Source organism: Eriocheir sinensis, unplaced genomic scaffold, assembly GCF_024679095.1.
Source record: "Eriocheir sinensis breed Jianghai 21 unplaced genomic scaffold, ASM2467909v1 Scaffold1091, whole genome shotgun sequence".
In the NCBI taxonomy this organism is placed as follows: domain Eukaryota; kingdom Metazoa; phylum Arthropoda; class Malacostraca; order Decapoda; family Varunidae; genus Eriocheir; species Eriocheir sinensis.
The window spans coordinates 78,792-90,000 of record NW_026110398.1 but is presented as its reverse complement, the minus strand read 5'-3'; the positions used below and the strand labels follow the sequence as shown (position 1 = coordinate 90,000).

Below are 11,209 nucleotides of genomic sequence, written 5' to 3'. Positions count from 1 at the left end.
TCTTTCCTACTTCCTATTCTTCTTTTTCCCCTCTCTGCTCCTTCTTTCTTCTATTCACTCCTTCGTATTCTTCTGTTCTTTCCTTCCTCCACCCTATACTCACCCCTCTCATCGACCTCCTGTTTTCTTCCTTCTCCATTTCTTCCCTCTCCCTCACTTCCTTTTATCAAGCCAGCCTCATATTAATCCTTTCAGACCTTAATGAAACATCCCTAACTCCATTACCATTATCATTATCATTTTTATTGTTATTATATATATTCTATAATTATTATTGCTTTGCTCCTCCTCGGTTCGTGTTTCCTACCCTCGTCTTCATTCCACGTTCTCTTTGCCCATCATCCTCCGGGGCTCCTCAAACTAAGAGGGCACTGCCTTGTAGCGGATGCCCGGCCGCTGTTTAATCTCCGTCTCAAGTTCTTTCCTATCACATGCTCGCGTCCGTTTGGTTTAATCTGCATAATGATACACTTGCCGAGGCCCAGTGCGTCCTGTGTGCCATGGGCGGGTGTGAGAGAGAGAGAGAGAGAGAGAGAGAGAGAGAGAGAGAGAGAGAGAGAGAGAGAGAGAGAGAGAGAGAGAGAGAGAGAGAGAGAGAGAGAGAGAGAGAGAGAGAGAGAGAGAGAGAGAGAGAGAGAGAGAGAGAGAGAGAGAGAGAGAGAGAGAGAGAGAGAGAGAGAGAGAGAGAGAGAGAGAGAGAGAGAGAGAGAGAGAGAGAGAGAGAGAGAGAGAGAGAGAGAGAGAGAGAGAGAGAGAGAGAGAGAGAGAGAGAGAGAGAGAGAGAGAGAGAGAGAGAGAGAGAGAGAGAGAGAGAGAGAGAGAGAGAGAGAGAGAGAGAGAGAGAGAGAGAGAGAGAGAGAGAGAGAGAGAGAGAGAGAGAGAGAGAGAGAGAGAGAGAGAGAGAGAGAGAGAGAGAGAGAGAGAGAGAGAGAGAGAGAGAGAGAGAGAAAATTAATCCTCTTCTAACTGAATCTACCACTTTGTTCTTTATTAGCACCTACAATCTGCCTGCCTACCCTGTCCTGTACTACCTCAAGGTTTTCAAGCCCTTAACTGTTCATGTCATGCATTTTAACCCATTTGTGAGGCCTGGTATTGCCTTGTCAATCTCGCCCTCACGTATCCGTTTGCTCTGCACCTCACCACACTCCCTGGTCTTCCTACCCACTGGTTTGCCCTTGAAATTGTCCTGCTTCGTTCTGTCTGTCCCACTCTCGTCTACTATGATTCCTAGCTATTTGTATGAACTGTTGTATGTTACTTATTAAATAAAAATAAACTACAAGACACTTTTGATTACTGAACCTCTTCTGTTGATGATTCCTCCTCCTGTGATGACAACCTTTCACACATGGATGTATCTTGGTATTGGAGATAATGCTGGTGCTTGTGGGTGGTGAGTCTTGATGGTTGCTAAGATTCCCAGCAGTGTCTTGCCCTGTAAAATGGTGAGCAGCCAATATACAAACAAATATATGCATTTGGTTAACTGTGGCCAGGCTCCCCGCAAGCTTTCTTCACTTAATTTATATCTATACAGTTTGTCTATTTTATTCACTGTCCATTTCCATCTATCTGTTCAATTGTTGGGGGAGAGCAGAAATATATCTGGTAGGAGAACCTTCCCAAAAGATTATATTTCTGCTACTGGTGACAGGTAAAGTATGCAAGATCAGATATCAATTTCAGTGCCACAGCATTAGAACAGGAGGAGGATTACTTAAATGTCATGAAAGAAAGGATGAAGGGTTAACTGACAGTGTGAAGAAGTGGAACAGCTTGATGGAAGACGTACCAAGATGCAGGAAAAAAATAGATATTACTGGAAACAGACACCCAACAATAAGTTTAACATTAAAATATAAACAGGGCTATACACTATTGGATCAAATGGATGTTGTGAAGAGATTGATGTAAAAGAACTGTGTGATGACAAGGTGAGGCCGGAGATGGTGGGCTGGTGAAGGGGAGTTTGAGGGACCATCATTTTGCAGGAAAAGTAAATGAATCAAACATGAGAAGAGGAAAATCGGAGGACATGACCTAGTTGTTTTGGTGGAGGCAACAGGATTTTGTTAAGACAGCTTAGGAACAGCAGCAGTATCGGTAGAATTACTATTAAAACCGAGGCGAAATAAGAATTTAACGTGTTCGCTATGCGTTGGCTATCTGTCACGATATTGCCTGAATTATCAGTTAATGGCCCAATCCCACTTCGAATCTCTTTTTGTTGTTTAAATATTTAAAAAACTTTTAGGATCTGACTCAATTTACTGCAATGTTTACTTGTACCTCCGTTTAGCCTGTTTCATTAAACTTTGACTTGTTGTGACTATTACACAGTACATACATGCATACTTTTACAAATTTACATGATACACACATACTACATGGTCCCTATGTAAAATTATCTCCATACTTCATAGTCACTATGTAAAATTATCTCCCTCCTTCTGCCCTTCCGCAAAACTCTTTACACATTAGGTTGTGTAAATTTGGAAGGAAATTAATACAAGGTGCAATTTCAGTTGATAATTAAGTAAACATGCATTAATTAATTTTCTTCAACTTTGCAAGCTCTGTACTCTGTAGTCTGTACTCTGAACTATGAGTCTGTGAATCTGTAATGCATAAAATATATCCTCCACATCCTGTTTGTGTGGGGTGCGGATGCGGATGCGGATATTTATTTTATCACAAATGCGGATGCGGATGCAGGTGTTTCATTCATCTGAACTGCGGATGTGGATGCGGATGCAGGTGTTTCATTCATCTGAACTGCGGATGTGGATGCGGATGCAGATGTTTCATTCATCTGAACTGCGGATGTGGATGCGGATGCAGATGTTTCATTCATCTGAACTGCGGATATGGATGCGGATGCAGATGTTTCATTCATCTGAACTGCGGATGTGGATGGGGATGCAGATGTTTCATTCATCTGAACTGCGGATATGGATGCGGATGCAGATGTTTCATTCATCTGAACTGCGGATGCGGATTTGAAAAATTATGCAGATGTTCCGCGGATGCGGATATCCGGTACATGACTAATTTGTGTTTAAAGATGAGGTTAAATCAAAGGCTGAGAAGGTGCATGAGGAGCTGGGATCAGTTGTTGACACGATTCGTGCGAGCACGCTGAATCCAGTTTGGCTGAGGTGGCGAAGAGAGGCAGGAAAGTAAAGAAGAATCTCCTAGCTGTGAAAGCTTCTACCCAGGAAAAGAAGGCAACATATGTGAAGGATGAAGTCTCCCAGGCGTTGAATGGCATTGAAATAACTGATTCAAGATTCACAAATGGAGGTAATATTGTCATGAACTTTGACAATGAGAACACAAGGGAAGAGGCTGCTCAAAAATTGGAGTCTGTTGAGCAAATTAGTATAAAGAGTGTTGGAGAAATGAAACCAAAGATCATGATATGCAATGTGCACAAAGAGGAGACCAAGGAAAAAATAAAAGAGACCATCTTAGACCGCAATGAGTTCTTACGCACAAATCAGGGCGTTGAGAATAAAATTGAGCTGATTTTTAGTATTTCTGCAGCTGGCGGCACGATGCACTATGTTTTGAGGTGCGACCCAACTGTGAGAGAGAGCTGATTTACAAGAATCACGACAATTTAAAATTAGAATGGGGAATATACACAGTGAGAGATAGATACCATGCAATTATATATTATCATTGTCAGAGATACGGCCGTCTTGAGGCCAAAAGAACTGCTAAGAACAATGTAGAAGCCCCAAAATGTTATAAATGCGCTGGCGATCATAAATCAAAGAAGTGCACCATGGCTGAGAAGAAATGCATAAATTGTGTGAAGTACAAGAAGCCTGAAATCAACCACTTGGCGAATGACCAGTGTTGTGTGGTTCTTCAGATTGAAATTGAAAGAATTCGTAACATAACCGATCATGGCTATTAATCACAGACTTACATACTAGACTGCGCGTCCCCCATCTCCCTGTATTGTGTTGAATGAAGCACCGTGGGTGTGCCCAAGATCTAAATGAATTTATTGAGACCTTGGGCAGGACGGACAGCGCGGCGATATTACACGCATTTCTCTCTTGATTTAACTGTTTCTCCATTCCTTTCACAAGCCTATGATTGATAACGCTTATAGACAGCTTTCATCTCTGTGAGGCGAGAAAACTTTAGAGAAGACAAAACATCCGTATATAGTGTCAGGCTGTGTCCCGCCGCCATGTATTTCCTGCGTTGCCTTTGTAAAGTTGTTTTCGCTTCCTCGCCTCAAGGATGTCAGTTCGCTTAAGGGCTATTACACTGGGCAAATTTTCCGTGGATCTTCAGTCAAACCACGATTTCCGCTGGCGTGGTTCTCCTTTCCGTGGTTTTCTGACGTCCACGATCTTTCAAAGCTACGGTATATTTCACCAAAGGACGACGGTATTACTCACCATCATCATCAGCAGCAATAACAAGAAACAAATGAGAACCACGCTAGCGGAAATCGTGGTTTGACTGAAGATCCACGGAAAATTTGCCAAGTGTAATAGCCCCTTAAGCGAACTGACATCCTTGAGGCGTGTGTGAGAGCGAAAACAACTTGCAGTGAACAGCAGTAGAACCATATGGCGGGACACAGCCTGACGACACTATATACAGATGTTTGTTCTCTGTTCTAAATGTTTCCTCGTTACTTTCGCGTGTTGTAAGTGACTGATAATGTGGATAGACACCCAAACAGACCCCCGTGCTCTCCCTTCCCTGAGTAAGGCGAGATGCGAGGCGTGAAAAAAGTTGGAAAGTTTCGTTTAGTCGGTGCAAGATCTGTGGTCATATGCCGGAGAGAGACAGAAGGGGAAGGAATTATAGGAGAAGGGAACAGATCCCAGGAGACGGGACACAACCCCCGATTAATATCTGGTACCCATTCATTGCTGGGTGGACAGGGGCGTAAGGTATCGGAAAAGCCGCCCAAATTTTTCCACCCCTCCCGGGAATCGAACCCGGGCTCTCTCGGTTGTGAGCCGAGTGTGCTAACCACTGCACTACGAAGTCCCAAACGACGGGCGGAAAGCAGAACGTTATATTTATTCATTTTAAGGCAGAGGAGACAATCCAAATGTAGAACGAAAATAATCTTTCCGCCAAAATACCGACTCTGAAGAAGAAACGAATACTTGAACACTTGACAACCTTCCACACAAAAGCAGCTTCCATACAAACCTACCTCCAAACATCTCTCCCAAACCCGTCGAACCCAGAACGGTAAGTAGGCGGCGGGGATAGGCGGTGGCTGAGTGGTAGCGTGCTGGGCCCACATTCACCGCGTGATGGACGACGCGGGTTCGAATCCCCACGCTACCACCTCGGAGTTTTCAGTCACCGTCGATTGGCTTAAAACTACCCACATGCTGTCCTGAAGACCACCCATCAACCCGGATTCTAGAGGAAACCGTCCAAGTGAATCACGAAGGAGTTCCGGAAGGCAGCATGAGCCAAGAGAAGATGGAGCCACTATAAACACTTGCCTGCGCCATGACGGGCTGGTGCCAACTACCCTCCAGGCCCCTCAAGAGAGCCTACCGGCGCTATAGGCGTACACGTAAAAAAAAAAAAAAAAAGGTGGTGATACAAATACCTGAATACCCAACAGCCTTCCACGCACTTAACTATACCTCAAGGCCACGCACTGTCCATATTCCGAAACCTAGGCACACACCTTTGACAAGGCGTTTGTAGAAGTTGTGGGGAGCATTTCCAGGGGCATTAGTTTTATGACCTTGGTGGTAGTGATGACTTTTTTGATTAGGCCTCGATTGACCTCCTTTTCGGCCTTTGGAAATAACTGATGTGAGAGGCGAAAGCGTTTGAGGATAGGCCTACTGGCTCTATACATACGGCACCGAGGCATCACTACAGTCAACAACTTACCTTCCCAATAAAAATAACTCCAAATACCTATCCCAAACCTGTCCAAGCTATAACGGAAGTACATAAAGGAAGCGATATAAATACCTGAACACCCGACAGCCTTTCACGCACTCAACTACCGTCACCTCGTTCAGAATGGCGTCGCGTAGTTTTTCAGGTTTCTGCCCTCCGTGGCCCTCTCGTCAGCCTGGGAGCCGATCATCCAAGTTGCTGTGTTTTTACTTTACTGTGGTTCTCGGGTGAGAATTTTGATATCACGGTGGGGGTACAACAGGCAGGCCTCAGGTGACCACTGCGACGCCAGAGAGATGGTTGACAACAATCACTTTCTTCCTTGTTAGATCGTTCAAGTTCCTACGCTTTTATTTCATTGTGGTTCTCGTAAGAAATTTGATATCTCAGTGTTTTAGCATTCTGATGCCCAAGTTTCAACCCAGCCTCATTAAACTGTAAAAACGTAAACACACTATTCAACAATCACGGTACAAATCGGTATTACACGTCAACTTTGCCAACATGACTAACTAATGCTGAGGTAGTTAGATCATTAGGAAGTTAGTTAGATTAGGAAACCCGCGGAACTTATGGGTGAGTCCTGTTGGTGAGTGATAGGTACAACTCACGAGTCACCACCAGCGTCACGTCCCAAGGCCAGCGATAGTTAGCTTAATCAAGTACTACACAAGATGCATTTACCCAGGCTGTCACAACTTGTTACGATGCACATTAAGCTTCGGTTCTATAGGCTTCCACATATTATCCAACATGACTGAATTACACACACACACACACACACACACACACACACACACACACACACACACACACACACACACACACACACACACACACACACACGCACACTGGCTAGATGAATGTAGATATGGAGACGGGACTATTAGAGGTTAGCTCGGGCCCTGAAGACTACAAATAGGTAAATGCAAATAGGTAAATACACACACACACACACACACACACACACACACACACACACACACACACACACACACACACACACGCACACACACACTAAAAAATATGTATACGAGGCCCTCCAGATAACTTACATTGGTATAAGTGGTGCCGGTAACGCCCAGGTAACACCCAGTCACCAACTCCTGCAAGTCTTGAGTAAGCGATCCACTCTGCTGCAACACATCCCTCCTCTCCCTAACCTGCTGAACAACTGGCAACCAAAACCGGGTATGAAAGGAACCTCTGGCAACTTATTAGGCTTGAGTTGACCAGATCGCCGTCAGAGGAGATAGTTAACAAAATTATGACTTTCCACCTTGTTAGATCATTCAGGTTGCTGTGTTTTTACTTCACTGTGGTTCTCGTGGGTAAGAATTTTGATATCACGGTGGGGGTACAACAGGCAGGCTTCAGATGACCACAGCGACGCCAGAGAGAGATAGTTGACAACAATCACTTTCTCCCTGTTACATCGTTCAAGTTCCTGCGTTTTTACTTCATTGTGGTTCTCGGGTAAGAATTTTGATTTCAGTGTTTTTAGCATTCTGATGCCTAAAATGGCTATTACACTGGGCAAATTTTTCGTGGATCTTCAGTCAAACCACGATTTCCGCTGGCGTGGTTTTCATTTGTTTCTTGTTATTGCTGCTGCTGATGATGGTGAGCAATACCTTCGTCCTTCGTTGAAAACTACTGTAGCTTCGGAATATCGTGGACACGTCAGGAAACCACGGAAATATGAGAACCATGCCAGCGGAGATGGTGGTTTGATTGAAGATCCACGGAAAATTTGCCCAGTGTAATAGCCCCTTAAGTTTCCCCAACCCAGCCTCATTGAGCTGTTAACTTGGCAATGAGAAAACGATCGTCGGTCTTCCCAGCACGACTGCCAATTTAACTTCATTTTTCCTTATATTGTATTATGCGTTTCATAAAGAAATACAGATAATTAGAATGTGCACTAGAGTTTCTGCACATAAACCCCAGTTCAAATTCCACAAAACTTGAAGCACCTTAGAATTGGAAGCAACACGATCCGAAGCAGAGAGTGAGCAGTTCTCATCTCCGCGGGAAAGAAAAAATAGTGTCTGTTTATCTGATCTACATCGCTGCTGCCATTGACGATGTACCGATGGAAAAGAGAGGCTAATGCTATTTGTTGCAATGAAAAAGTGCCCTGTTCACATAATCTACACCACTCCTGCCACTGACAATATACCGATGGAAAACAAAAGGAGAATGCATTTTCTTGTAAAACATATTTATTTTGACGGACATAACATGACATGTACACGTATATACACAGAGGAAAGTTGTTCGGGCGTGTGAAGGATCTGTTGCGTTCATTCTCCCGTCGAGGACGCCAGGCCGCGGGGAGCCCGACGCCATGAGCCCCTGACGCCTGCATCGCCCACACGCCTCCGTCCCCCACGCCCGCACGCCCACCCCACGCCCCTTCTCCGCTGCAGGGTTACCAGTTATGAAAACTACCTCATTACACAATTCCCAAGTTCTCATTACCATTTTTTACGAGAACTTATTTAGTTATCTAATATTATGACATCATGCACTTGAAATACATAACCTTCCTTGAGAATTAGCACACACTGTTTACTTTTAGGCTGTGCAGGATAAAGTAATCGAGCAGAGCAGCCGATTCAGATTAAAATACGAAACCTCACTGAGTGACTCCTTTTGAAGTTCCCAAACAGATTTCTCTTCTTCCCAAGTCAACCCAGCTCGGCACGGTAATGAAAAGTGGCAGACGGCAACCATAGACTTCAGCGGGTGACGTACCTAATTTGGGGGTGGGGGGTTTGGGGTTGCCAGGGGGGTGTGGTCCCCCGGCGGGTGGGGGAGGAGGGGGTTTCACAGCCAAAAAATTTCTTTCAAACAATAAATGCTCGCTGTCACATAATAAACATCCACCTGACCTGAATGTTGTTGCTGGCTAATGGAGATGTTTTAGTGATGACACAATAGCAATGATAATTCTGAACTTATATATATATATATATATATATATATATATATATATATATATATATATATATATATATATATATATATATATATATATATATATATATATATATATATATATATATATATATATATATATATATATATATATATATATATATATATATATATATATATATATATATATATATATATATATATATATATATATATATATATATATATATATATATATATATATATATATATATATATATATATATATATATATATATATATATATATATATATATATATATATATATATATATATATATATATATATATATATATATATATATATATATATATATATATATATATATATATATATATATATATATATATATATATATATATATATATATATATATATATATATATATATATATATATATATATATATATATATATATATATATATATATATATATATTCTTCACGACCGTAATGTATTTTAATGATATGATTTGCGCGAGAGAACCAAAGAACGGGTCGATGGAGGCCAGGCAGCGTGTATATTTCCCTTCTATGTACGGGGATGTATGCCCATTTTGAACAGGTCAGGTTAGGTTGTTAGGTATAGTTGGAGTCAATTTAGGTAATTTTGAGTGAAATCACAATGATTGTTGTTGTTGTATTTTCGCCAGCACGATGGCTGGCTGGGCTATGAAAGAGCCCTACAGAGGTGGTTGTCTGAAGGGGCTATAATGACCCCGTCAGAAGGGGGAAGGTGCTGACAGACTGACTCAATCGGCTTACGTCAGTCGAGCTGACCGTCGGTTGTCGACGAAGACTGGCGTTCTCCTGTGACAGAGTATTTTCCAGGACACCCCGTGGTTAGTTTCGAAGTTATAGCCACCCTTGAACAGGGAGGTTACGTTAGATTAAGTAGAAGTTATATTCCAGTTTTGAGGGAATCACAATGAGAGTATTATCCAGAACACCCGTGGTTAGTTTCGCTTCTACAGCCCAGCGTCTTGACTCAGGGAACACATACCCGTAGAGAGATTGGGAATATGCGGCCGGCAACCATCAAATTTCCAAGAAGGAAAACAAGACGATAAAAGCTAAATTCGTTGGCCCATAGCATCAGAGAAACAATAGAATACAACCACGAAAGTCACCGATGAGACTGACCTGACTGCAATGACATAATAAGCGATTAGTGACACATCAAACAGCCTTTTATTATGGTTATGGATACCTTTGTTGTTTTATTGTATTTTTTTAATCATCGCTTTAATAACTGACGACTCAAAAGTAAATGTTGGTTGGCTATACGACAGACAAAGCGTAAGCGAGGATTAGGTTTTGTACATCGCTGGACGCCGGAAGCAACGACTCGTAAGCCCGTATTCTTAAACGTCTCAGTTCGCCTGTTTGAAAAGCTTCGCATAGAAGTTGCTAGGCCTTTCATGGACTGTTCTGTGATGCCAGGGATAGTTTGACACCACTCCCTGCATCCTCTCCACACACCACTCACCACCCACGCACACGCATCGTAACTTTCACCCACTCCTCTCCACTACTAATTCTTCGGCAGAGGAAGAGGAGGAAAGGAGGAGGAGACGGTATCGCTATCAAAAACCTATCCTGAGGTACTCCAAATGCCAGGAAGACGAGGCTATGCAGGAGGCACCGCGTCGCGCAGCCCTTGGTCTCCTTAAGCCGTACCACACGAAGTCGGTCAAACCCTCGACTATCCTCAAGGCTAAACCAACACCGGGGTCACATAGAAGTCGCCCAGCCACCACCAAAGCCACGCCCGCCGCCCACGCCCGCCCCCAGCCGCCCGTGGGTCCTAGAAGCGTGGAAGGGCGGTTGAACTGCTGCGGGTTGGGTAAAGTGTCGATGAGCTCCGCCATGACGAAGAGAGAGAGGCGAACGTGGTGGTGGATTTTGGAGTCCCTCTTGTTGATCATCTCCACCAGTTCGTTGACGGGGTGCTCGCAGCGGTTCTGTGGGAAGAAGAAGACCGTGAGGAGGAGGAGGAGGAGGAAGAGGAGAGAGGGAGATAGAGAAAAGGATAAAGGGGTCGAGAATGAAGAGAAAAAGGGAAAGGAAAAGAGAAAGATAAGGATGAAGAAGAAGAGGAGGAGGAGAAGGAGGAGGAGGAGGAGGAGAGGAAGGAGGAGGAGGAGAAGGAGGAGGAGGAGGAGAGAAATTGAAGAGAGAATAAGAATGAAACGAGAAGGAATAGGAAGAGAAGAGGGGAGGAAAGGGTATAGCAGTAGTAGTGTACTATAGTCTGTTCAAAGTCAGAGTTCCTCTGGCGCCTAGGCAGCATTTTTAACGACGCACCTGA

General features: G+C 43.4%; 1 long non-coding RNA gene across 1 annotated transcript in view; it reads right to left on the bottom strand.

Moving 5' to 3' along the window:
* Positions 1-7,074, bottom strand: part of LOC126989198 (uncharacterized) — a 17,463-nt gene extending 10,389 nt beyond the window's left edge. Inside the window, exons 1-2 of the long non-coding RNA XR_007743024.1 lie at positions 6,972-7,074; positions 1,306-1,438 (exon numbers count right to left, since the gene is read on the bottom strand). This is a non-coding gene — a long non-coding RNA (uncharacterized LOC126989198). The remainder of the gene's footprint in view (positions 1-1,305; positions 1,439-6,971) is intronic.
* Between the last annotated feature and the right edge of the window lie 4,135 nt (positions 7,075-11,209).